A 27,540-nucleotide genomic window follows, 5' to 3' on the forward strand; every position below is an offset into this window, starting at 1 on the left:
TTGAGTTGTATGTATCTTTTCAAATTAGAGCTTTGTCTGGATACATGCCCAGGATTGTTGGATCATGTGATAGTTCTATTTTTAATTTTTAAAGGAAACTCCTACTGTTCCCATAGTGGCTGCACCAATTTACATTCCCACTGACAGTATAAGTGTCTCCCATCGTTGCTTACTGGTTTTTCAGTGGGTTAACTTTTCCTGCCTCTAGATAAAAACCTTGTCAAGTATTGTAGGTTTTCTGCTCTCTCCTAGAGAAGAGAACAGCATTAGAATCACTTTAAATCACAAAGACATTCTCATGATAATGTCATGATAATGTCCAATTCTCTGCAATAATTAAGAAGCTAAGCTCGACTTAGTGTTGAGTCCCCTCTCACTGGGTCTGTCTCAAACGGGAGCCCAGAGTGGGGAAAGAGGTTGACGCTTCAGCCTTCCACTTTATGATCTTCCTCACCCCCTCACCATCGTACCTAAAAGAGAGGAGGGAGTGGGAAAAGGTGTGGGTTAGGACAGTGTTTACTTGACAGGAGAGCTGTGTTCTCTGGGCCTGGCACTTGGCTAATGTTGGTGGCCCTGAGTAGGAGACTTCTTTCTCTAGGTTTATTTCCTCTCAGTCTTGTTTGACCTGGTGAATACATCTCTATTCTCAGTGGCCTCTTACAGCTCCTTCCTCATCCCCTGGCATTGGGCAATGCATCTCTGGCTGCTTTCAGTGCAATTTCTCCTCTCTTCTCAAGACAGGACCTCTCTAATTGGACAGCAGCTGAGATGGCTCCATCTCGTCTCTCTCCCAAGGACACAGGACAACATTTATGGCAGCTTTGCCTTGAAAAGTCTTTGATCCAGCTAAAGGAGTTGGAACACACACGACACATCCTCAGAGTCATTTCTTCTGTACAGAGTGTGTGGATGTGGCGGGTTTGTTTCTTACTCCCTTTGGCAGCTGATAATTATTATGTTGGTACTTCATCACAACAGAGATAGGAATGGTCCCATTGTAACATCCTGTAACTATGCTTTCTAATGTCCCTTCACAGAGACCTGCCCTGACCCTCCATTTTACAGAGAGTTCCTCAGCAATAGAAATCATGCTTGTGTTGTGCTTCTCTCCCAAGGTCCATCTTGTCTCTCATTCCTTTGGTGAAACATAAAGTCTTACTGACTGTATAATGTTTCTCAGTCTTTCTCGTTTTTCTGAAACTTTCATATGTTCCTGTCAAGTTTGCCTCTTGCATAAAGCACTGATCCACCTGCGTGCCTTCTAACACAGTTAACTCCCTCCTCATACTCCCTTGGGACCTTTATATATCACCAACTCAGTGGACATGAACTTGAGCAAACTCCAAGAGATAGTGGAGAACAGGGATGCCTTGTGTGCTACAGTCCACGGAGTTACAAAGAGTCAGACACACTGAATGACTGAACAATAGCTCCTCACAGAGGATTACCTAAAGGCTACAGGGCCCGGAATGCCCTCTACTGAGACACCATTTCTCCCCTCCCTCCATATCGCAAAGCAAGATATCCTCACTGTGGGACTTCAGCTAAGGCAGGATATCTCTAGGAGCTCTGTGTTTAGATAGCCACAAAGGTCAGTAAATATCAGAAAATCTAATCATGGTTGATAGTGTCAGTCCCTGGGCCCTCAATGCTTTGATTCAGAGAGCAGTCACAGCCCCAGGCACTATAGAATTTGCTATAACATTTGCTAAATTTGCTACAGGGCTTACTCTGCATACATTTGATCTGAGCTTGATCTCAGATAACACAGGATAGGTGAGACCTGATGAGGGAAAGTCTGAAAGACCATGTCCAGACTGGGATAACACACAGAAAAGCCCATGGGGCAAAGCTGCAGGAGGCCAGGTCCCAGAGGAAGAGATCCCTCAGAAAAGACAGACTCCACATCAGATCAGCACACAGGCAGTTGGTCCCTGGAAAGAAGGGAGCCGGCAGTCCTGTGTTCACGCAAAGCTATATATAACAAAGACAGAGGGCCAATGCTTCTGTTAAACATGGTCTCGTTTCTCAGAAGCCTTCCTGAGCTAAGAGGCTTGTGTCCTCCATAAAGCCGTCCTGTAGAGACTGTCAGCACCACAAAACCAAGTGAGTCAGCTGAGCTGCCAACTTCCTGGAGGCCACCACCAAGCCCCAGGCTGGGCTCACGTTGGCCTGAAGTGACTTTTCCAGGTGCCTTGAACCAGCCAGTCCAGAACTTTCTTGCAAAGATGAGATAGCCCTGAAGCTAACACCACTGGTCCCCTTCTCTCACTTGGGGCTGGTTTTACTTTCTGGCACAGACAGCAGAGACTAAGAGCAGAAATGAGACCTCCTCAGAGCTAACTCGAGGTTATCTCGCTATACCACCAGGGCCAACAGGAGCATTACTACACCCACCTCACAAAAGACTGCAACAAAAATAGGCCAAGATGATGCTGACTCTGCAAATATAAATGCAAAACGTAAGCATGCCATTCCACCTCAGTGGTTCTCCCCTCTGGGCCTGCTGCTTCTGTTTCATAAGTCTTGTTACTTCATCCACCTGCCAGCCTTAACAGGTGCCCTGAAGAGGCCAAATTCCCTGCATATGCTCCTGCTTTTCTGGAATCTTTCCCTCCTTTGTTTCTCTAGCTCACATCTTCTAGGATCCAAGTTTAACTTTCAACCTCCTATTAAGACATACTAGACAACTCTGAACCCCAGAAAGCCTAACCATATACTTCAAGAGTGCTTCTGAAATGCAGGGCAAAGCAAAATTCTCAAAGGAGTTCTTTAAATATTTATTATCCCCCTCCTCTGATGGTTTGGACTTGAAATTTTGGAAGTGAGGGTGGGAAATCTGTCTTTTTTTGGTTTGGATTTGCCTGTTTCTTGGTGTATCTGTAGACCCTCATTTAAAAATCATTGGTCTCTAAAGAATTGTATTTGATATGTACTGTCATAAGGGTTTTTATTGTTTGGAGTTTGCTACTTTAGTTTTTCATACCAACCCATCAACTCTTTTGGCCAGAAACAGGGCTTCTCGCTCCCTCCTCTTCTCTCTCTCTCGCTCACACATACACACACACACAAAGTCCAGTGAAGTACTGAGTGCACAGTAAGGATATAATAAATCACTGATACTATATTGCCATACCTGATGAGGAAAGAAGGAGATGGAATGGAGGGAAAGTGAGTAACTTATATTGTCATCCTTTTGTTGTGATTCTATGAAGAACACATCCTGTACATGCCCCAGACCATATTCTAAAGAGCTGATCTTAAAAGGGGAGGGTTGTGGCTCGATAAAGGACAGAAATGGTATGGACCTAACAGAAGCAGAAGATATTAAGAAGAGGTGGCAGGAATACACAGAAGAACTGTACAAAAAAGATCTTCACGACCAAGATAGTCACGATAACATGATCACTGACCTAGAGCCAGACATCTTGGAATGTGAAGTCAAGTAGGCCTTAGAAAGCATCACTACGAACAAAGCTAGTGGAGGTGATGGAAATCCAGTTGAGCTATTTCAAGTCTTGAAAGATGATGCTGTGAAAGTGCTGCACTCAATATGCCAGCAGATTTGGAAAACTCAGTGGCCACAGGACTGGAAGAGGTCAGTTTTCATTCCAATCCCAAAGAAAGGCAATGCCAAAGAATGCTCAAACTACCGCACAATTGCACTCATCTCACATGCTAGTAAAGTCATGCTCAAAATTCTCCAAGCCAGGCTTCAGCAGTATGTAAACCGTGAACTCCCAGATGTTCAAGCAGGTTTTAGAAAAGGCAGAGGCACCAGAGATCAAATCGCTAACATCCGCTGGATCATGGAGAAAGCAAGAGAGTTTCAGAAAAACATCTATTTCTGCTTCATTGACTATGCCAAAGCCTTTGACTGTGTGGATCACAATAAACTATGGAACATTCTAAAAGAGATGGGAATCCCAGACCACCTGACCTGCCTCTTGAGAAACCTGTATGCAGGTCAGGAAGCAACAGTTAGAACTGGACATGGAACAACAGACTGGTTCCAAATAGGAAAAGGTGTATGTCAAGGTTGTATATTGTCACCTTGCTTATTGAACTTATATGCAGAGTACATCATGAGGAACGCTGGGCTGGAAGAAGCACAAGCTGGAATCAAGATTTCTGGGAGAAATATCAATAACCTCAGATATGCAGATGACACTACCCTTATGGCAGAAAGTGAAGAGGAACTCAAAAGCCTCTTGATGAAAGTGAAAGAGGAGAGTGAAAAGGTTGGCTTGAAGCTCAACATTCAGAAAACAAAGATCATGGCATCTGGTCCCATCACTTCATGGGAAATAGATGGAAAAACAGTGGAAACAGTGTCAGACTTTATTTTTTTGGGCTCCAAAATCACTGCAGATGCTGATTGCAGCCATGAAATTAAAAGACGCTTGCTCCTTGGAAGGAAAGTTATGACCAACCTTGATAGTATATTAAAAAGCAGAGACATTACTTTGCCAACCAAGGTCCGTCTAGTCAAGGCAATGGTTTTTCCCGTGGTCATGTATGGATGTGAGAGTTGGACTGTGAAGAAGGCTGATCGCCGAAGAATCGATGCTTTTGAACTGTGGTGTTGGAGAAGACTCTTGAGAGTCCCTTATACTGCAAGGAGATCCAACCAGTCCATTCTAAGGGAGATCAATCCTGGATGTTCATTGGAGGGACTGACGCTAAAGCTGAAACTCCAATACTTTGGCCACCTCATGCGACGAGTTGACTCACTGGAAAAGACTCTGATGCTGGGAAAGGTTGGGGGCGGGAGGAGAAGGGGACGACCGAGAATGAGATGGCTGGATGGCATCACCGACTCTGTGGACATGAGTTTGAGTGTACTCCGGGAGTTGGTGATGGACAGGGAGGCCTGGCGTGCTGTGATTCATGGGGTCGCGGAGAGTCGGACACGACTGAGCGACTGAACTGAACTGTGGCCAAATCCTTAACACTGACGTGATGAAGATGGGAATCAATAGGAACTCTCATTCGGTGCTTGTGGAAACGCAAAATGGCACAACCACTTTGAGAGACAGTTTAGAAGTTTCCTACAAAACAAAACATACTCTTAGCACATGATCCAGCAGTGGTACTCCTTGGGTTTTACTCAAGTAAGTTGAAATTTTATGGACACAAAAACCTAAATTTATATCAGCTTTATTCATAATTTCATATGAACTAAAGAGCCTCTTGATGAAAGTGAAAGAGGAGAGTGAAAAAGTTGACTTAAAACTCAACATTCAGAAAACTAAGATCATGGCATCTGGTCCCATCACTTCACAGCAAATAGATGGGGAAACAGTGGAAACAGTGACAGACTTTGTTTCTGGGGGCTCCAAAATCACTGCAGTTGGTGATTGCAGCCATGAAATTAGAAGATGTTTGCTCCTTGGAAGAAAAGTTATGACCAACCTAGACAGCATATTAAAAAGCAGAGACATTACTTTGCCAACAAAGTTCCATGTAGTCAAGGCTTTGGCTTTTCCAATAGTCATGTATGGACGTGAAAGTTTCCAGTAGTCATGTATGGACTATAAAGAAAGCTGAGCACTGAAGAATTGATGCTTTTGAACTGTGGTGTTAGAGAATACTCTTGAGAATTTCTTGGACTGCAAGGAGCTCCAACCAGTCCATCCTAAAGGAAATCAGTCCTGAATATTCACTGGAAGGACTGATCCTGAAGCTGAAACTCCACTACTTTGGCTACCTGATGTGAAGAACTGACTCGTTGGAAAAGACCCTGATTCTGGGAAAGACTGAAGGTGGGAGGAGAAGGGGACGATAGAGGATGAGATGGTTGGATGGCATCACTGACTTTATGGACATGAGTTTGAGTAAACTCCGGGAGTTGGTTGGACAGGGAGGCCTGGCATGCTACAATCCATTGGGTCACAAAGTGTTGGACATGACTGAGTGACTGAACTGAACTGAATTAATCATAATTATCAAATCTTGGAAGCAACCAAGATGTCCTTCAGTAGATGAATGGATAAATAAACCATGTTACATCTTCACAGTGGAATATTACTCAGTGCCAAAGAAGGAAGAAGCTATTAAGCCATAAAAAGACATGGAGGAAGCTCAAACACATATCACCAAGTGAAAGAAACCAGTCTGAAAGGGCTTTGCTCTGTATGATTCCAACTTTTTGACATTCTGGAGAAGGTAAAACTATGGAGACAGTAAAAAGATCAGGGGTTGTAGGGAGGAAGGGATGAATAGATGGAGCACAGATGATTTTTAGACCAGGGAAATTACTCTGTATGACGCTATAATGGAATGGATACATGTCATTATCAATTTGTTCAAACCCACAGAATATAAAACACCAAGAGTGACCCCTAATGTAAATTATGGACTTTGGGTGGTGATGATGTGTTAACATGGGTTCATCAGTTATAACAAATGTGCCACTTTGGAGGAGGTTGGTAACGGGGAAGGTTATGCAGGTGTGGGGGTAGAAATATATGGGAAATCTCTGTGTTGTCTGATCGTTTTGCTGTAAAAATTGTTTTTGAAAAATGAGAGAGGTTATTGATGTGTTACTTGACAACTCATGCATTTCTGTTGTCTCACTCTAGTAAAAGGAGGGTTATGATAAGTAAACAAGAGATGCTGGAATCGTAGAAAAGAAATTAAGTCAAGCCATAAGAGAACTGAAAATCCATCAGAAGTAGTAATAATAATGATAATAGCTATTCTTTTGAGTGCATATCCTGTGTCAGGCACTGTGCTGAGCAATTTGCCTGATACAATACCATCACTCCTATAAGATGAGGAAATTGAATCCTAGAGAAGCTAGGCAATTTGTCCATGTTCCCAGAAAACTGAGTCCAGAGTAGAACCCTGGCCTGTGAGACCCCAGAATTGGAGTGTTTAAGCAGTCTTGTCATTTCTTAGCTTCACATGGCTATTTTCTTCTCTGCCTTGCTCAGTGGAAGAGCTCCTCTACTTTCTCATCTACTGGCTGCCTGATCCCTAGAGCTTTGGTGGATACTCCCATCTCTATGACTCCCAATCCAAATTCTTGAGAGTCTATGACTTGCCAATGAGTTGGCTGTGTTTGCATCAGGGATCTATCCAGGAATCAATTGACCATAGCCAGGAGAGTCACCCCAGAACTATGGGTAGCATAGGTCAATTGCCAGATATGTCTATCTTTTTGGGACATCACTTATTATCCTTGGAAATAGAGGCCTGGAGAGGGCATCAGAAACTTGCTGCTTTCCTCATGTTTAGAATCAGGCTAATAAAGGCACACCCCATGGTGCTATGCTGAGATTTAAAGGACTTAAACTATGGGAAGTGCATAGGACAGTGCCTGATTCAAAGTAATTGCCATGAATAGTATTATTATTCAAGTTGTGCTACAACCATTTTGCTCTGGTTTTCTGGTATGCTATGCCCTTGACTCCCAACTTTGTTTACCTGACCCACCTCTTTCAAGAACATATGCTTTAACAATTGCCAAACTCAAATGTCTCTGAAAACACATCCTTTTCCAGTGCAGGTTCGATGATACCCTTAGACAACAGGGCTTCCCAGGTCACGCTAGTGGTAAAAAACCTGCCTGCCAATGCAGGAGACATGAGACGCAGGTTCAATCCCTGCGTCAGCAAGATCCCCTGGAGAAGGAAATGGCAACCCACTCCAGTACTCTTGCCTGGAAAATCGCATGGACAGAGGAGCCTAGAGGGCTGGTCCATAGGGTTGCAAAGAGTCGGACATGACCTAAGTGACTTAGTACTAGTGTCTTAGACAACAGAGGTGGATGATTTCCAGTCTGAAAACGTCCAGGGCCATCCTCAAGTGACCCAAACCAATGCTATCTTTGGGAAAGTAGTTACAAAACCAGATCTTGAAGGAAGAAAGTGGAGTTCACAGAAGAGATAGGCAGATATGCCTGATATCAAATTCTGCTCCTGAAGGCACAGGTTTTGCTCCACTGGTCCATTTAACAAGGAAATCTTTCATTAATGACCATAAGCAACAGGTGGAAAAAAACAGCAGACTCAACTTGTCCAGACAGGCAGAGTGAGTTATGCATTTGCATGATACCCCAAATTGATGACACCACACCCAGCTGGGAAATTCAAGCATTTCCAGAGGACTGCATAGCTCTTCTAGGTTCAGTGCAAACAGTGCTTTATGCCAAATAGGTATTCCAACTTTTGTTGATAATACAGAGTACTTTAAGAACAGAAACAGGCAGTGTTGCCCCGAGGCATCATCCAGACAAACAAGATAAGTGATTCCTCAGCCCAGGCATCACAGCTGCCACCAATTTATGTTTGTGTTATTTCAGATTTTTCATTTGATTCCCAATCCCAACCATTGCCCTGCAAAGAAAGTAAAGCTTCTACTCTCCAATTTTACAGATGATAAAATTGAAGCCTAGCAAATTAGTACTCTTGCCCCTGTTGGTAAGAAGAACTAGAAGGACTAGAAGCCACATCTCCTGACTCATGTGTGAATTCATTGCCCCATGATGTCTCTCCTGGTGAAAATTATTAATATAGAAGTAACCTTCCAAACTGGAGAAGGAAATGGCAACCCACTCCAGTGTTCTTGCCTGGAGAATCCCAGGGATGGCGGAGCCTCGTGGGCTGCCGTCTATGGGGTCGCACAGAGTCGGAAACGACTGAAGCAACTTAGCAGCAGCAGCAGCAGCAGCAACCTTCCAAATAGCGAAATCCACCAACTGAGAAATAACTGGTCTGTCTTAAAATATGTTCCTTATATCACTTTTGTGTCATGAAACTCAAGAGTAAGCTTGGGAATTACTGTTCATTAGGTAGATCATCTTGATTTATATAATACCCATCACTTTATTAAAGACCCTGAGCAATCTTACCACAAAGAAACCTATATAATTCATATTAACCCTGTAGTCCTCAAAATTTGACCATATTCTGGGGTATGTTATTTATTAATATCTTACAGTGGAATATTCTCTGGAAAATGTTTTAAACCATGTTAAAAAAACAATCATTCGGTGACATAAGTAAGTTAGCTAAAAACATTAAGCTTCATTCTATTTTGCTTGATCCTCTCTTAGTGTTAATCACTCAATTATATCTGACTCTTTGCGACCCCATAGACAGTAGCCTGCCAGGTTCCTCTGTCCACGGGATTTCCCAGGCAAGAATACTAGAGTGGGTAGCCATTCCCTTCTCCAGGGAATCTTCCTGAGACAGGGATCAAACCCAAGTCTCCTGCATTGCAGGCAGTTTCTTCACCATCTAAGCCACTTGGGAAGCCCAAACTAATTTCTAGAAGTAATACTAATTCTCAGAAAGATTTCTGGACAGGCAGCATGCTATTAGGAAGCCTACAAAGGGGGTAGGTAAAACTTGAAAGATTTGAAGCAGGCATTAAGAAGGCAGATTAATACAGAAATAGAGTTTCTATCTCCAACTTCTGGTGGAAAGTCCAGGTAGCCTTCTGTCTTCAGTTTTCCCCTCCACCTACATATTTTTCATTTATCTAGGTTGATGTCAGTGGTGTGAGCAATGAGATGATTCTCCTTCCTTTCTTCATCTTGTGGGTCCCCCACCCCAAAGAGAACTTTCTCTAATCCCCAGGGAGAATTGGCTTTCAGGAGATCAACATCTTCTACATAAGATGGAATGGCCACCCTGTGGTTGCCAGAAACAGTGATGGTGGCAATAAGGAAAAGGGGTCTGTTAATTCACCAACCGACTGAAATCCACAGCACAAGCAGAGACAGGCCTTCTTGATCACACTACTTTGTGGCGGGAGCTCCCCAGTTATCAACCCAAACGACGTGCCTCAGAAGAATTAATTTTGACATCTCTTGGCCCTACCCCTTTTACATCCAGATCAAACTCATTGATCCAATTTGCTGCACACATTTCCCACTTGGGGAAACACTTGAGCTTCCTTGCCTGTGGTCATTCCCAGAAGCAGTCATATTTTAAGATGATTTTTCTCCTCTCTTGGGTAGAGAGAGGGTGTAGGAGACTGGCTGCTTTCTGTAATGTGTTTTTCTTCTCACGAGATCCAGAATGGCCTGGGCCTCCCAGAACTTTTCTCCCCATCAGGTTCTCCTCTCTAAGGTTTCTTCTGTACTCTTGGAGTGGTTCTTCCAGGAAACAGTCTCCGTGTTTAAGACACTGAGGGCAGAGGGCGGCCCCTTCTCTCACCTGCAAGCTGCAGACATCACTTCCTCAGTGGTCCAGACTATCCTCCACAAACAAGGAATGTGATTCTTCTAGGAGGGCTTCTCAAGAGTGAGATTGGTTAGTATCCTCCTGAGTGCCCACTGAGAGATGGAAAAGGGATTTCCCCTTTCCCACCGCTTCTGCCTTTCCCACCTCCACTCTCTCCGGGGCCCCTGAAGCAGGTGTTCCCCAGCTCCACCGGGTTCCTCTTAGGGAAACTGGCTGCCTTACAACTCCCCGCTCCATCGTTTGGTTGGCACTTTGCAGTTAACCCTGAGCATTTCTGAGTCACCTTTCTGGGAAGTCCGGTCGGCTACCATCTCTTTTACCTCTCTTTTTTGCTCAGAGGAAGAGCAAAATTAACTTGCTAGACATTACAGAGTGAAGGGTGCTTTCTTGAGGATTTAACCACTCAGAGTAGAGAAAAGCAACTCTTCTCAAATTATTCCCATTCTTTACTGCTTGTGATGTCCTTTGCACCATTTATATCACTCTATCTAGGTTAAAATATTCATGATAGTTCTCTTAAATAGTAAGAAAACACTTTTAACCACTAAATAGTTATTTAATAACAAAACCAAACATATGCGTGAGTTGCACATAAATATATTTATAAATACTAATGTTTATACTTCATAAATATAATGTTAATAAACTCACATAACAATGCTGTGAGATAGGCACTCTTATTATGTCCATTTTGCAGTCTAGAAAACTGAGGAAAAGAAAGGCAAATTCCCTATTCAGCTAGTGTAGTCAGTGGCGGAGCTAGCGTTACTTTTTTTGTCCCAGACTCTTTGTTTAGGTGTCCCCCTCACTGAGAGGAAAGAAAGAGCCTGGAGCTAAGAAGCTGCACGTCACCTGGAAATGGAACATAAACCTGAGTGGACGCTACCCTACCTCCTCCCCCTGCTTTCATTCTCAGTAGGGCGATGTGGGCTGCTGGGTCTGTTGTGCTCAGGACCAGTGGGGACTGAATCCAGGAGGGTCCATTGGGAGGAAAGTTACTAAGAGGAGACATCAAAGGTAGGGGTATTCTTGCTAAACTGATCTAACAAGATTCTTACCTGGGAAGGCGGGCCAGTCACTTAGACATCAAAGATGGGGGATGAGGCACGCCAGAGAGGAAGGGTGTCGGGGGTTCCTGCTCAGCTGACTCATCGGGACTCTCGCTAAAATCACACCAAATAGGCCCACGACAGGCCAAGGTCAACACTTCCTAGAGAAAGGGGCTTGGAGAGAGAGGTACCTGGCCAAAGTTTGGTCAAAGAGAGAGTCTTGGTCAACACGCACACACACAGCAGGTTTGCTTCCCTTCTTTCCCTCTAGAATTACTTCTTTACTAAGAAATTGGGGCAAGTTAGTGATCAGAAGACTTGCGTTCTAATCAAGACTCGAGTTGCCCCTTGTTCTCCCTTTTTATCCTTGAGCTCTGTTTTGTGGACTCCCTGAGAAGGTGCTTGCTGGTCTGGGAAAGCAAGACAGAACCATCTCCTGGGGTCCGGTCACTAGCATTAGGTCTCAGCGGCCGGGAGAGGTGGACAAGAAGCAGGAAATGCAGAGCAAGTACCAGTTTCAAGAAGAACTTAATGTTCGTTTTAACTTGTTTTCAACTGCATAACAATATGGCAGAGAGGAAATCAGTGCCACCAAGGATTTCCTGCCATGATTTCAAAGAATGTTCAGCATCCCTATAGATCTAAGCATATAGCGGGGTCAAGAAAAATGGACAAACTCTGAATGTGCAAGATTATTGAGTATTCTCTCAGTGAAATGCAAGATACTGTCTTGAAGACCCTCCTAGGCTTGTCTGATTCATTAGAGGCCTGTCCTTTCCTGGTCTTCAAAGATTTTATAACTCTGTAGAGACAGACTAACTCATGGAAAGCTGAGAGCAATGCAAATGATTCCTGTCCATGAAAAATCAAATGAATTTTTTCCTGTGTGTGTTGGGTAGGGGGGAAGGGGGCACTGATTTTCACCCTGTGGAAAAGGCTGTTTTTGTATCTAGTAGCAAATTTAAATCAGCATTTCTGATTACCTATATGCATAACTGGACTTTGGCTTTGCCTTTGAACTAGTTGTAATATCTTATTTGTTGTTGTTGTTATTGTTTAATCACCAAGTCATGTCCAATTCTTTTGTGACCCCACAGACTGTAGCCCAGCAGGTTCCACTGTCCATGGGATTTCCCAGGCAAGAATACTGGAGAAGTTTACCATTTACTACTCCAGGAGATCTTTCTGACTCAGAGATCAAACCCACATCTCCTGCTTGACAGGCAGGTTCTTTACCACTGAGCTACCAGGGAAGTCCAATATCTTACTAGTTCTCTCAATATTCATGAATAAAGTGTTTGATGTGGATTCAGTTTGTGTGACAGTCATAGTTTTACCTTTTTAAAATTATTCTCTGACAATAGATAGCTAATAATAAAAATCCTTTCTTACTGTTCTGTTCTAGGGTATGATATTAAGATTAGACCAGATGCCAGATCGTGCTGACTCTCAAAAAGAGTTAGCTTTAAAAGTAAATAAAGTCTTAAAAGATTCCTTGCAAGGGGACTAGGGATTGATTTATTTATTTCCTTATTTATTTTATTGAAATACAGTTGATTTATGATGTGTTAATTTCTGCTGTATAGCAAAGTGACTCAGGTATACATATATTGTTGTTGCTGTTCAGTCATTCAGTTGTGTCTGACTCTTTGCAACCCCATGGACAGCAGCACACCGGGCTTCCCTGTCCTTAACTATCTTTTTTTTCCCTGTCCTTAACTGTCGTCCAGAGTTTACTCAGACTCATGTCCATTGAGTCAATGTTGCCACATTCCTGTTTATATTCTTTTCCATTATGGTTTATCTCAGAATATTGAATATAGTTCCCTGTGCTATACAGTAGGACCTTGTTGTTTATCCATTCTAAATGTAATAGTTGGCATATACTGACCCCAGACCCCCAGTCATCCCTCCCTAAGCCTGGAACTAGGACTTACAAAGCACCTTTAATTCATTGGTAGAGACTTCCCGGAGCACTAAGATGTACCTGAAACAACAGAAAAATATCAGTTAGCAGTGTAAGTCCAAAGAAAGGATATGAGAGGTACGTCTGCAAATACACCATGTGTACGCTAGATCCACACTAGTGGAGTTTGGACAAAATCTTTTTAAGAGAGGGATGGAGAAAACTAATATGGAGAGAGTTCTAAATTCTATTAAGATACTTAAGAACTGAGATTCTTTTTAGTGTACTTTCATAGTCCCATTTACCTATTCTTGCTTTTTTTTGCTTGCACTTTTGATGTCATATATCAGAAATCATTGTCAAGATCAGTAGAATATCATTCAGTTTTTTCAAAGAAGGAAATCCTGCCATATAGTGACAACGTGGATAAACCTAGAGGACGTTATACTAAGTGAAATGAGTCAATCACAGCAGGATAAATACAGCATGATTTCACTTATATGAAGTATCTAAACTCATCATAGAAATGGGAATAAAATGGTTGCCAGAGGCTAAGGAGAAGGGAAAATATCGTTACCATACAGTAGGTGGAAAGTTTCAGTTACTAGAGATCTGCTGTATACCATTGTGTCTAGAGTCAGCAATACTGTATTGTACACGTACAAATTTGTAATAAGAGGATAGATCTCATGTTAAATGTTCTTACCACAATCAACAAAAGTAGCAAACTTTAAAAGAAGAAGAATTAGGGACTCTTTAGATTCCAACTTTTCTCTGTTCTTAATTCAAGCATGGCAACATAGACCAGAATGTGGCTGTAATGATGAGGGGGTGGCTGCTGACATTACTGAGCAGCTGTTTCATTTCATGCCCTTGATTTTTGGTCTCCTTTATCCTACTTTACATGAAAAAAAAAAAAAAAAAGATTGGAGGCAGTGAACAGTGGCTAGAGTCACAAACTGCTGACTGTCAGCCTTGCTTTTCCCACTGCCCCTGATCTTTTCTACAGACAAAAGCAGACCAGAAATATGACCACCAGGGTAACTAATCTGCTGTCACTAAGTAAGTGGCTGAAAGGAACCCCAGGGATCAACCAGCCAATCTAAAGTCCACTCGCATCTGAGTCACCTGGAGAACTTATTAGAAATGCAGATTCATTTTCTCCTAAAGGTTGTGAACCAGTGGTGATTCAAATATACTTCAAAGTTTGTAGGTCGTTACATTTCAGCCCAAATAGTAAAAAGAGGGGAGGATGGTGCTTATCCTTTATGGGTCTTAAACACAAGTCAGGACAGATCCAAACTGGGCTCCAGGTACCTCAACATGCAGGCCCTCCCCACTGCCCCACTGCCTCTCAGGCACAGTTAGGATGGAGAAATGAAATGAGCTTGATCAAAGTGTTTTGCTCTTCACCATCTGCTTACCATTTTCAAACCATCTGTTCTTCCTCACGAACAATCTTGGCTATTAAGGCACTAGTGAGGGTGAGTAGAGCTGGATTCTCAACCAGGATTTAAATTCTGAAATAGCTTTGAAACTTCCTAGCTTTGAAACCCTGGGTAAGTTGCTTTGTATCTCAGTGCCTCAGTTTCCTCATCTATAATAGTGGTATCTACTATTATTATTGTGAGAGATATTCTAATTAATGCAAACTGTGACAGTTTAACTAATGCAGCTTATGTGATTTCAAATTACAATATACAGAGAGTTCATCAATGATTTTGGTAAAGTTGCAGGATACAAAATTAATACACAGAAATGTGTTGCATTTCTACATACTAACAACAAAAGATCAGAAAGAGAAACTAGAGAAACAGTTGTCCTTACCATCACATCAAAAAAGTATAAAATAACTCGGAATAAACCTTCATAAGGATACAAAAGACCTGTATTCCAAAAACTGTAAGACACTGATGAAAGAAATTGAAGATGACAAAAACAGATGGAATGAAATACCATGTTCTTACATTGAAAGAATCAATATTGTCAAAACAATTATACTACCCAAAGCATTCTGTAAATTTGAAACAATCCCCATCAAATTACCAGTGGCATTTTTCACAGAACTAAAACCAAAAAATCTGAAAATTTGTATGGAGACACAAGAAAACTCCAAATAACCAAAGCAATCTTGATAAAGAAAAATGGAGCTGGCAGAATCAGGTTCCCTGACTTAAGACTATACTACAAAGCTACAGTCATCAAAACAGTATGGTACTAGCACAGAGACAGACTTACAGATCAGTGGGACAGGACAGAAAGCTCAGAAACAAACCCATGCAGCTATGGTCAATTAATCTATGACAAAGAAGGCAAGGCTACACAATGGAGGAAAGACAGTCATTCCAACAAATGGTGCTGAACAACTGCAGGTAAAAAAAACTGAAATTAGAACCTTCTTTAACACCATACACAAAAATAAACTCAAAATGGATTGAATACCTAAATGTAAGATCTGACAGTATAAAACTCTGAGGGAAACATAGGCAGAACACTCTGAATAAATCACAGCAATGTCTTTTCCTAGCCATCTCCTACAGTAATGGAAATGAAAATAAAAGTAAATAAATGGGACCTAATTAAACTCTAAAGATTCTGTACAGCTAGAGAAAACATAAGAAAAATGAAAAGACAACACTCAGAATGGGAGAAACTGTTTGCAAAAAGCGTGGCTGACAAAGGATTAGTCTCCACAATTTATAAACAGCTCGTGTAGCTCAATTTAAAAAAAAAAAAAGGCCCAATCAAAAAGTGGGCAGAAGACCTAAACAGATATTTCTCCAGAGAAGACACACAGATGACCAACATCACTAATTACTAGAGAAATGCAAATCAAAACTACAATGAGAGATACCCTCACACCAGTCAGAATGGCCATCATCAAAAAATCTACAAACAATAAGTGTTGGATAGGGTGTGGAGAAAAGGGAACTCTCCTACACCGTTGGTGGGAATGTAAATTAGTACAGCCATTGTGAAAAACAGTATGGAGATTCCTTAGAAAACTAAAAGTAGAGCTACCATATGATCCTGCAATCCCACTCTTGGGTGTATAGCCAGAGAAAAGCATGGTTTGGAAGGATACATGCACCCCAATGTTCATTGCAGCACTGCTTTCAAATAGCCAACATGTGGAAACACCCTAAATGTCCATAAACAGAGCAATAGATAAAAAAGATGTGGTGTATAGATATATATATATATATCCAATGAAATATTATTCAACCACTAAAACGAATGAAATAATGCCATTTGCAGTGACATAGGTGGACCTGAAGATTACTAAATGAAGTAAGCCAGACATAGAAAGACAAATATCATATATCACTTATATATGCAGAATCTAAAAAAAGAAAAGGATACTAATGAACTTACTTACAAAATAGACTCACAGACTTAGAGAGTGAACTTATGATAACCAGTGAGGACGGGTGGGGGAAAGGGATAGATTGGGACTTTGGAACTGACATGTACACACTGCTATATTTAAAATAGGTAATCAACAAGGACCTACTGTATAGCCCAGGGAACACTGCTCAGTTTTCTATAATAATCTAAATGGGAAATAATTTGAAACAGTATAGTATTTATAGACGTACACACATATGCATAAATGAATCTATTTGCTGAAACTAACAGAACATTGTTAACCAACTAGGCTGCAGTATAAAATAAATATTTTTAAAATTACAATTTATATATATATATGACTACCCCCACAGCACAAGCAGAGAAAAAGCCACGTGAGGACCCAAGGAGAAGGTGCCCATCTACAAGCCAGGAAGAGAACCTCATCAAAACTGTGCTGCCATGTTGATCTTGGACTTCTGACCTCTAGAAATGTAAGATAACAAATTTCTGTTGTTTAAAAAGAACAATATATGTATAGAGTTTAAAACAGAGCTTGATGTGTGTTACTTGCTCAGTAAGTATTAACTGGCACCCTTATTATTACTGGCTTCTTGCCTATGACTATTTCTTAAGATAGGAGGAGAGTTTAACAATGAATTTGGCAGTCATGGGTATAATACTGAGGCATTTCCCCAGCTACAACCTTAGCCCACTGGCCCCTAACTTCCTCATTGGGCCCTATCCGTCAAGGTTACTGTCCTTGAAGTTCTACCCAGGTGCATGTTCAGTGGGGACTGAGTTGGTTAGAGCTTGGCAAGAGGCAGACACTCAAAGCGGATCCCAGTCATGCCTCTGAGACTGTGTAGTACGTCATTGGTAGTTACTTTCCCTTGGTGAGCTTCCAAAATAATTAAAGGTGTATTTTGGTATTCTATCTCCTGACGAAAATCAGAGTGGCATCTATTAAGACTTGATACAGACTCCTCAGATAAAAAAAATATCTGAGACATCCCCTTCCCATTGCGATTGGATCTTGTTTATCTATTACCCCACCCCAAGCTTTCCTACCAGACCCAAAGGTGGAGGACTCTAGAGTGGAGATAAACATCAAGATCAATTCACAATTTACAGCAGAAAAGGAGAACTAGACTTCGTAAGCCTTTGTAGTATGAATCTCATCTTTTTTAAAAAAGATGACATTAAGAAGTGCTAACTACCAAACCAAAGTCTATCATTTAAGTAAAGAGCAATCATTACTTATGACAAAGCTGAGTGTGTTGAAGTATGCCCTGGAAGCAAGAATCGCTTTAGATAATGACTCTTCTTGCTTTTTAGAGAACTCATGAGACTCGCCATGCACACTACAGTGAAATGTCATTAAAACCTCCCAAGAATGTCACATTCCCTGCTCCTGGCCACAGAAGTCTTGGACCACCTGAAGGTAAGGCAGACTGGCAAGCATCAGGAGTCTCTGAGATGCTGCCTACTCATTAAACAACAGTTATTGGTCCTGTTGTCCTAGGTCCTGGAGGCCACAGGGAATGTAGGACATTGCTCAGCAGGGCCACTTGCTATCTGTCTGACTTGGAGTAAATAATGCAAATCCCTTTGAACTTCTGTTTCCTTTCAGGGACATAGCAAGTAAAATAGTTTTTTATTAATTAGTTAATTTATGCACTTATTTATTGGCTACACTGGATCTTCACTGCTGTGATGGGCTTTCTCCAGTTGGGGCAAGCAGAACTACTCTCTAGTTGCAGTGTGAGGGCTGCTCATTGCAGTGGCTTCTCTTGTTGAGGAGCATGGACTCTAGAGCACCCAGGCTCAGAAGTCATGACACACAGGCTTAGTTGTTCTACAGCATATGGGATCTTAGTTCCTGGACCAAAGATTGAACCTGAGTACCCTGCACTGGCACACAAATTCTTAACCACTGGGCCACCAGGGAAGTCCTGGGAGCAAAATACTTAAGTGTATTAGTATATTATTATTAGTGTATTATTTTTGGTGGCACAAGTTACAGAAAAAGCATGACTCAAGCGCTTTAACAATCATCTCACCTATCACCAAGTGCACAGGTACGCCATGACCTGGGGCCTGTCTCTGCTTCACTTGGCTCTGGCCTCCTCCATCTGTGTTGGTTTCCTTTACATAGAATTACCAGGCAAACATCCAGACACTACAGCATCCAGAGCAGGGAGAAGGAATATCTCTTCCCGTGCATGCATGCTGCTGCTGCTAAGTCACTTCAGTCGTGTCCGACTCTGTGTGACCCCATAGACGGAAGCCCACCAGGCTCCCCTGTCCCTGGGATTCTCCAGGCAAGAACACTGGAGTGGGTTGCCATTTCCTTCTCCAATGTGTGAAAGTGGAAAGTGAAAAGTGAAAGTGAAGTCGCTCAGTCATGTCCGACCCTTAGCGACCCCATGGACTGCAGCCTACCAGGCTCCTCCATCCATGGGATTTTCTAGGCAAGAGTACTGGAGTGGCTTGCCATTGCCTTCTCCGCATGCATGCTGCTGCTGCTAAGTCACTTCAGTCGTGTCCGACTCTGTGTGACCCCATAGATGGAAGCCCACCAGGCTCCCCTGTCCCTGGGATTCTCCAAGCAAGAACACTGGAGTGGGTTGCCATTTCCTTCTCCAATGTGTGAAAGTGAAAAGTGAAAGTGAAGTCGCTCAGTCGTGTCCGACCCTTAGCGACCCCACGGACTGCATGCATGCTAAGTCACTTCAATTGTGTCCAACTCCGTGCGACCCTATGGACTGTAGCCCACCAGGCTTCTTGGTCCATGGGATTTCCCAGGCAAGAATACTGGAGTGGGTTTGCATTTCCTTCTCCAGGGGATCTTTCCAACCCAGGGATCGAACCTTTGTCACAAAATCTCTTTTTCATTACTGAGGAAGGCTTCCCCAACCTCTCACTCCCTTGAATGTGATCACATGAGCATCTATAACCCAGGCACTTGTGACAGATGTCATGAATGGTTTAAAGTATTCAGCACTTACCCCTGGACTGAGGGCAGACTCACCCTCCCTAAAGATAGGGTGATAGGAGGACAAAACCTAAAGGTTTGTATGGATGAGGAAGAAGCAGTAGCTGGCTGGTGTGGCAACCAGTGGTGCTTATTACATCACCCCTACAAAGTTCTTGGGATAAACAAATGAGATGATGGGTGAAAATGGCCTACTCGGTGCTTGGCACATGGAAATAATAGCAACTGACATTTCTGAGGACTTAAAATGTGCCAGGCATTTTATATGAATGCTCTGACTTAATCCGTGCCCTGTGAGGTAGGAGCCATTATTGTGCCCATTTTACAGATATGGAGACTGGAGCCCAGATGAGTTAAGTAACTTGATCAAGGCAGACAGAATCTGCATTTAAACCTGTGCACTCTGACTTAAAGTCCTGCTTTCCATTCTCTAAGATTTACTGCACTGAAACAAAAGTCAAATTCATCACCACACCTCTGCCTTAATCTCACGATATGTGTACACTTTGAGTTCAGTGGGATTCACACACATGAAAAAATTAGAGAGCAATATAATATAGCAGCTAGTGACAGTCTCTGAGGTTTAAGAGAGGAAGGATGTAACTGATGCACACAGAGAAAACGGCAGAGGGTGATGCTGCCAGGAAGGCAGCAGAAGACAGGCCTCTGTGGAGGTGTGAGTTTGGGAGGCAATGGAGAACATTCCAGGCTGATGTAGCAGCTTGGAGTTTTCAGGAATAAAAGGCTACTCTTACATGACCTAAACAAAGGACAGTGGAATCCAGAGTGAATCCACTCTGCAGGAATGGAGAAGCAGAGCGGGGCTCTGGCCACAATATCTGCTGTAGATTTGGGCTGCACCAAAGGTGGTGCTAGAGTTCAAACTCAAGGTAGCAGTACACCTGTCCTGGCCTCCACAACCCCGTCTCTCCCTAAGAATTACATCCCTGTGCCTGCACTTGGGTACCCAAGCCTTCTGAATGACTGGAGACCTATACTAAACCTCACGTTCTTATGAAGTATACCGTAGGTTCCTGAACAGAGAGGACATTAGTCTGTTGATGGAATACCATCCTCTGAGTGGAATTTCCAAGAGGAATCTGACTTGAGGGAGAGGATTTCTCTCTATTTCTTATACCACTTCCTGCAGCACCAAATTTCATGCCAAGAAGGACCTCCTAAGATCATGTTCTGGGCAGGGTGTCTGGTCACATACTCCTAAATTGATGTTTTTGAATCAAATCACTGTGTCTACATCCTACTTAGAGTCTTGTTGCTAATTGTTCAGTCACTAAGTTGTGTCTGACCCTTTGTGACCCCATGGACTGCAGCACACCAGGCTTCCCTGTCCTTCATTAACTTCCAGAGTTTGCTTAAACTCATGTCCGTTGAGTCAATGATTTCATCCAACCATCCCATTCTCTCTTGCCCACTTCCCATCCTGCCCTTAATCTTTCTCAGCATCAGGGTCTTTTCCAACAAGTTGGCTCTTCACATCTGGTGGCCAAAGTATTAGAGCTTCAGCTTCAACATCAGTCCTTGCAAGGAATATTCAGGGTTGATTTCCTCTAGGACTGACTGGCTTGATCTCCTTGCAGTCCAAGGGACTCTCAAGATTCTTCTCCAGCACCACAGTTCAAAAGCATCCATTCTTTGGCACTCAGCCTTCTTTATGGTCCAGCTCTCACATCTGTATATGGCTACAGGAGAATCCATAGCTTTGATTATCAGTCTTATTTTTTGCCTTTTACCTTATTTAGTCTTCAAACTACTTCCCAAATTCCTCTGTAATCTGGTATGTAGGCAACAGGTACCTTTCTAGCTTAATAAAATAGATTCAAGTTGGGACAGAATGGTCTTCGGAGTGAGAGATTGAGTTCAAATTGCAGCAAGGTCACTTACCTCTGGGTGCCTATGGAGCACAAAATGAGCTTCTGAGGCAAAGACCACACATGCACAATAGCACAATGCCCTATCCTGACAATGAGCAAAGTATAAGGAAGGTGTCTAGATCATTGTCTGGCTGTAATTGATGTTGTAAATGTTAGTTTTTTTCTTTCCCTCTGCCCTTTTCCCTTTATAGGGGGTGGGAGGTATGATCAAATGAGTAAAAGCAAAAGTGCCTATATGTAGTTTTCAGGATACCTGATTATACCACCAAGTTGCTGAATATGCCCTGGGATGAGATGTTTACCTTCTCTGGTTCCATTTTCTCATCTACGAAAAGAGAAGGTTGAAGATATTTTTTGAGATGATGTTTTTATTATATATTAATCTGCATTCCCCAAGTGCAGAGTCACAGGAATTCCCCTAATTCATCTGTCTCATCTCGGTTCCAGACTCATCTTCCCCAAGTGGGTGTGCCCCAGTTTCTTCCCTTTCAACTTGGCCTGCAGGATCCTTCCTGCCTCATATCAGTTGTGAACTGGCTATTATCAAAGACTAACAAGTACCTACTGCACACTTAGGGAGAGGGCATGGCAGGCCCCAGCTGTGGTGATCTCAGACCCGTCTAGACATTGGCAGCAAGGCACCTGATAGCAAGATGTCAGGGGAAAGGAATTTGAAGTCACCTCACCCTGTGGTTTGCAAACTGTGTACCTCAGGGACCTGGAGGTTCCTCAGCGCCCCTGGCAGTTGAGAGGACAGGAAGACAGTAGCAAATGGGCCTTTCAAACCAGAGTGGGTTCACCTCTGATTCATTCACTTTCCAATTTTCAGCAGATGTTTCTTCTGGAAGAAGAATCTAGGGGCGAGAAAGAAAAGAAATTCTTGAAAGTCATCAATTTCATCTTACTCTTTCATTATATAGATAAGGATCTACAACTCATATTTCAAAAACCTCAGAATGAGTCCCATCCCCTTCATATCCAGATCTTCCACTTTCAGAGAAGTTATCCTAAGAAAGTAATTGTGAATTTCTGAGTTTCAAGAAGGTTCATCCTACCATGGTTTAAAATAGGGGAAAAAATTGGAAGCAGCAGCAAGAGAGGGGTAGTTGGACAAATACTGGTACATTTTCAAACATACAATATTGGGATATCCCATATATCATAGAAGGAAGTTACTTATATGGAAAATGTGCTCATAATATATTGATAAGTGGAGCGCGTGCACACACACGTTTGTTCTCCCTCTGCCTCCGTGTCACAGGAAGACTTTCTGGGAGCCACTAGACGGGGCCTTGTTTTGCTTGTGATGGTGTACGGTTGATATGCACATTTACCTGGCCCTTCTCACTGGACACTGCCATTTGCTGTACATAGGAAGTCTGCTGGGTCCTTGGCTAAAACAGGTAACTCTAAGTCACATTTCCCCTGATCCTAAAGCATCACTCTGTGTGTCCAGGGCTACAGAGTCTTTATTAAATGATTCCATCCATTTCTGACCATCACTGTCTATCCAGCAGGTCTCAAGTTCAGTTCTTCAGCCAGAACTAGAATAGACACCCCAGAACCTCCCGTTTTTTCTTTCCGCTTTTACTTATCCTGCCTCTCATTAAAAGAAAAAAAAAGAAAAACCAAGCTCCTTACTATTTCTCAATTTATAACAGTAAGTATTTGCATGTACAGAAATCAAGGACCTGGGAAAGGAATACGTCAAGTCTGTATATTGTCACCCTGCTTATTTAACTTATATGCAGAGTACATCATGCAAAATGCGAGCTGGATGAAGCACAAGCTGGAATCAAGATTACCTTGAGAAATATCAATAACCTCAGGTATGCAGATGACACCACCCTAATGGCAGAAAGTGAAGAGGAATTAAAGAGTCTCTTGCTGAATGTGAAAGAGAAGAGTGAAAAAGCTGGCTTAAAACTCAACATTCAAAAAACTAAGATCATGGCATCTGGTCCCATCACTTCATGGCAAATAGATGGGGAAACAATGGAAACAGTGACAGGCTTTATTTTCCTAGGCTACAAAATTACTGCAGATGGTGACTGCAGCCATGAAATTAAAAGATGCTTGCTCCTTGGAAGAAAAGCTATGACCAACCTAGACAGCATATTAAAATGCAGAGACATTACTTCGCTGACAAAGGTCCATCTAGTCAAAGCTATGGTTTTCCCAGTAGTCATGTATGGATATGAGAGTTGGACCATAAAGAAGGCTGAGCACTGATGGTTTTGAAATGTGCTGTTGGAGAAGACTCTTGAGAGTCCCTTGGACTGCAGGGAGATCAAACCAGTCAATCCTAAGCAAAATTAACCCTGGATATTCCTTGGAAGGACTGATGCTGAAGCTGAAGCTCCAATACTGATGTGAAGAGCTGACTCACTAGAAAAGACCCTGATGCTAGGAAAGGCAGGAGGAGAAGGGGACAACAGAGGCTGAGATGGTTGGATGGCATCACTGATTCAGTGGATATGGGTCTGAGCAAGCTCCAGGAGATGGTGAAGGACAAGGAAGCCTGGCATGCTGCAGTCCACAGGGGTCCCAAAGAGTCAGACATGACTGAGCAACTGAACAACAAAATCAAGGAAAACAGGTAGTGGAATGTGTTTAGGGATTGGGAATGTGTGACAGACAGAATATTGACCCCTTAAAATGTGACTGCTGGAATCTGTGAATCTGCTACTTTACATGGCAAAAGGGACTCTGCAGATGGAGATGAAGGGTCTTGAGATGGGGAGATTATCCTGGTAGGCCCAGTGTAATCACAAGGGTTTTTTTAAGAGCGGGCAAGAGGGACAAAGTCAGAGGAAGTGGATATGATGGTGGAAGTAGAGACTGGAGTGCTGAACTTTGAAGGTGGAAGAAGGGACCACAGCCAAGGAGTTCTGGCAGCTTCTAGAAGCTTCTAGAAGCTGGAAAGGAAAGAAAACCTTGGAGTTTTCTCCAAGAAAACCTTATGGAGCCTCCATAAGGAAAGTAGTTCTATCAGCATCTTGATTTTAGCTCCAGAGGGCTCCTTTGGAGCTCCTTGCAGCCTTTTTTTTGGATTTAAAATTTCATTTATTTTGCTTTCATTCTTTATTTTTCTCAAGAAAAATTTTCAAAATATTATTAAAGTATAGTTGATTTACAATGCTGTGTTAATTTCTACTCTACAGCAGGGTGACTCAGTTATCCATATATATTCTTCATTCATAGTCTTTTACATTATGGTTTACCACAGGATATTGAATTCCTTGTGCCCTGCAATAGGACCTTGTTTTTTTTTACCCATTCTAGGTATAGTAATTTGCATTTACTAATCCTGAACTCCCAATCCTTCCCTTTCCCCATCTCCTCCCACTTGGCAACCGCGTTTGTTCTCTATATCTATGAGACTGTTTCTGTTTTGTAGATAAATTCATTTGTGTCATATTTTAGATCCCACATATAAGTAATATCATATGGTATTTGTCTTTCTGATTTACTTTGATTGGTATGATAATATCTAGTTGCATTCATGTTGTTGCAAATGACATTATTTCATTCTTTTTTATGGCTGAGTAATAGATGGAAAAACAATGGAAACAGTGTCAGACTTTGTTTTTTTGGGCTCCAAAATCACTGCAGATGCTGATTGCAGCCATGAAATTAAAAGACGCTTGCTCCTTGGCAGGAAAGTTATGACCAACCTTGATAGTATATTAAAAAGCAGAGACATTACTTTGCCGACCAAGGTCCGTCTAGTCAAGGCAATGGTTTTTCCCGTGGTCATGTATGGATGTGAGAGTTGGACTGTGAAGAAAGCTGATCGCCGAAGAATCGATGCTTTTGAACTGTGGTGTTGGAGAAGACTCTTGAGAGTCCCTTATACTGCAAGGAGATCCAACCAGTCCATTCTAAAGGAGATCAATCCTGGATGTTCATTGGAGGGACTGATGCTAAAGCTGAAACTCCAATACTTTGGCCACCTCATGCGACGAGTTGACTCACTGGAAAAGACTCTGATGCTGGGAAAGGTTGGGGGCGGGAGGAGAAGGGGACGACGGAGAATGAGATGGCTGGATGGCATCACCGACTCTGTGGACATGAGTTTGAGTGTACTCCGGGAGTTGGTGATGGACAGGGAGGCCTGGCGTGCTGTGATTCATGGGGTCGCGGAGAGTCGGACACGACTGAGCGACTGAACTGAACTGAACTGAATATCCCCTTCCCTAGTGGCTCAGTGGTAAAGAATCTGCCTGCAATGTGGGAGACCTGGAATTGATCCCTGGGTCAGGAAGATCCCGTGGAGAAGGGAATGGCTACCCATTCCAGTGTTCTTGCCTGGAGAATTTCATGGACAGAAGAGCCTGGTGGGCTAGAGTCCATAGGATCACAGAGTTGGACATGACTGAGCAACTTACACTTAACTTAATATCCCATTATATGTTTTTACCACATCTTCTTTATCCATTATATGTTGATAGACGTTTAGGTTGTTTCCATGTCTTGGCTATTGTAAAAAGTGCTTCTATAAACATAAGGGTGTGTGAATCTTTTTGAATTATAGTTTTCTCTGGGTATATTTCTAGGAGTAGGATTGCTGGATTATATGGCAACTCTGTTTTTAGTTTTTTGAAGAACTGCCATACTGTTTTCCATAATGGCTGCGCCAATGTACATTCCCAAAAACAGGGTAAGAGGGGTTTGCCATACCCTCTTCAACATTTACTACTTGTAGACTTTTTAAGGATGGCCATTATTATCAGTGTGAGGTGGTACCTCACTGTATTTTTGATGTGTATTTCTCTAAGAATTAATGATGATGAGCATCTTTTCATCTACCTATTGGCTATCTGTATGTCTTCTTTGAGGAAATATCTATTTGGGTCTTCTGCCCATTTTTTATTGAGTTTTCTGTTTTTTTGATATTGTGTCACATGAGCTATTTGTATATTTTGGAAATTAAGCCCTTGTTGGTCACATCATTTGCAAATATATTCTTCCAGTCCATAGGTTGTCCTTTTGTTTATGGTTTCCTTTGCTGTACAGAAGCTTGTAAGTTTGAATAAATCCTATTTGTTTATTTTTATTTCTACTGCCTTGGGAGACTGACCTAAGAAAACATTGGTACAATTTATGTCAAAGAATGTTTTGCCTATATTTTCTTCTAGGATTTTTATGGTGACATGTCTTTTATTTAAGTCTCTAAGTCATTTTGAGTTTATTTTTGTGTATGGTGTTAGGGTGCATGCTAACTTCATTGATTTAAAGTTGGCTGTCCAACTTTTTCAACGCCACTTGCTGAAGAGACTGTCTTTTCCCTATTGTATATTCTTGCCTCCTTTTTCAAAGATTCACTTCAGTTCAGTTCAGTTCACTCACTCAGTCCTGTCCGACTCTTTGCTACCCCATGAATCACAGCACGCCAGGCCTCCCTGTCCCTCACCAACTCCCGGAGTACACTCAAACTCATGTCCATCGAGTCGGTGATGCCATCCAGCCATCTCATTCTCTGTCATCCCCTTCTCCTCCTGCCCCCAATCCCTCCCAGCATCAGGGTCTTTTTCAGTGAGTCAACTCGTCGCATGAGGTGGCCAAAGTATTGGAGTTTCAGCTTTAGCATCAGTCCTTCCAATGTACACCCAGGATTGATCTCCTTTAGATGGACTGGTTGGATCTCCTTGCAGTCCAAGGGACTCTCAAGAGTCTTCTCCAGCACCACAGTTCATTGACCATAAATGTGTGGGTTTATTTCTGGGCTCTCTATTATGTCCCATCAATCTATACATATATTTTACAAATATCATTGTACTTTGATTACTATAGCTTTGTAGTATTGCCCAAAGTCTTGGAAGGTTATGCCTGCTTTCTTCTTTTTTCTAAGGATGACTTCTGCAATTCTAGATCTTTTGTAGCCCTGTGTAAAAATTTTAGGATTTTAGTTCTAGTTCTGTGAAAAATGTCATGGGTAATTTGTTAGAGATCACATTAAATTTGTAGATTGCTTTGAATAATATGGTCATTTTAACAATATTAATTCTTCCAATCCAAACTTCCCTGACAGTCCATGGTTAAGACTCCATGCTTCAATTGCTGGGGACATGGGTTCCGTCTCTGACTGGGTTACTAGGATCCCACATGCCATGAGGTGCAACCAAAAAAACACAAAAAGACTCTAGTT

At 42.3% G+C, this 27,540-nt stretch overlaps 1 protein-coding gene across 6 annotated transcripts in view; it reads left to right on the forward strand.

Moving 5' to 3' along the window:
* Positions 1–27,540, forward strand: part of RASGRP1 (RAS guanyl releasing protein 1) — a 178,418-nt gene that overhangs the window by 59,462 nt on the left and 91,416 nt on the right. For 3 of the 6 annotated variants that reach the window (XM_088839813.1, XM_088839817.1, XM_088839819.1), the window contains exons 2-4: positions 16,874–16,993; positions 17,838–17,943; positions 22,651–22,792. The gene's annotated coding sequence lies outside the window, so the exon portion shown is untranslated. The remainder of the gene's footprint in view (positions 1–16,873; positions 16,994–17,837; positions 17,944–22,650; positions 22,793–27,540) is intronic. The other 3 variants (XM_088839814.1, XM_088839818.1, XM_088839820.1) reach the window with 1 other exon arrangement.

The sequence above is a fragment of the Moschus berezovskii genome, chromosome 9 (genome assembly GCF_049115385.1).
Source record: "Moschus berezovskii isolate FMDL1 chromosome 9, NW_MosBer_1.0, whole genome shotgun sequence".
Taxonomy (NCBI): Eukaryota; Metazoa; Chordata; class Mammalia; order Artiodactyla; family Moschidae; genus Moschus; species Moschus berezovskii.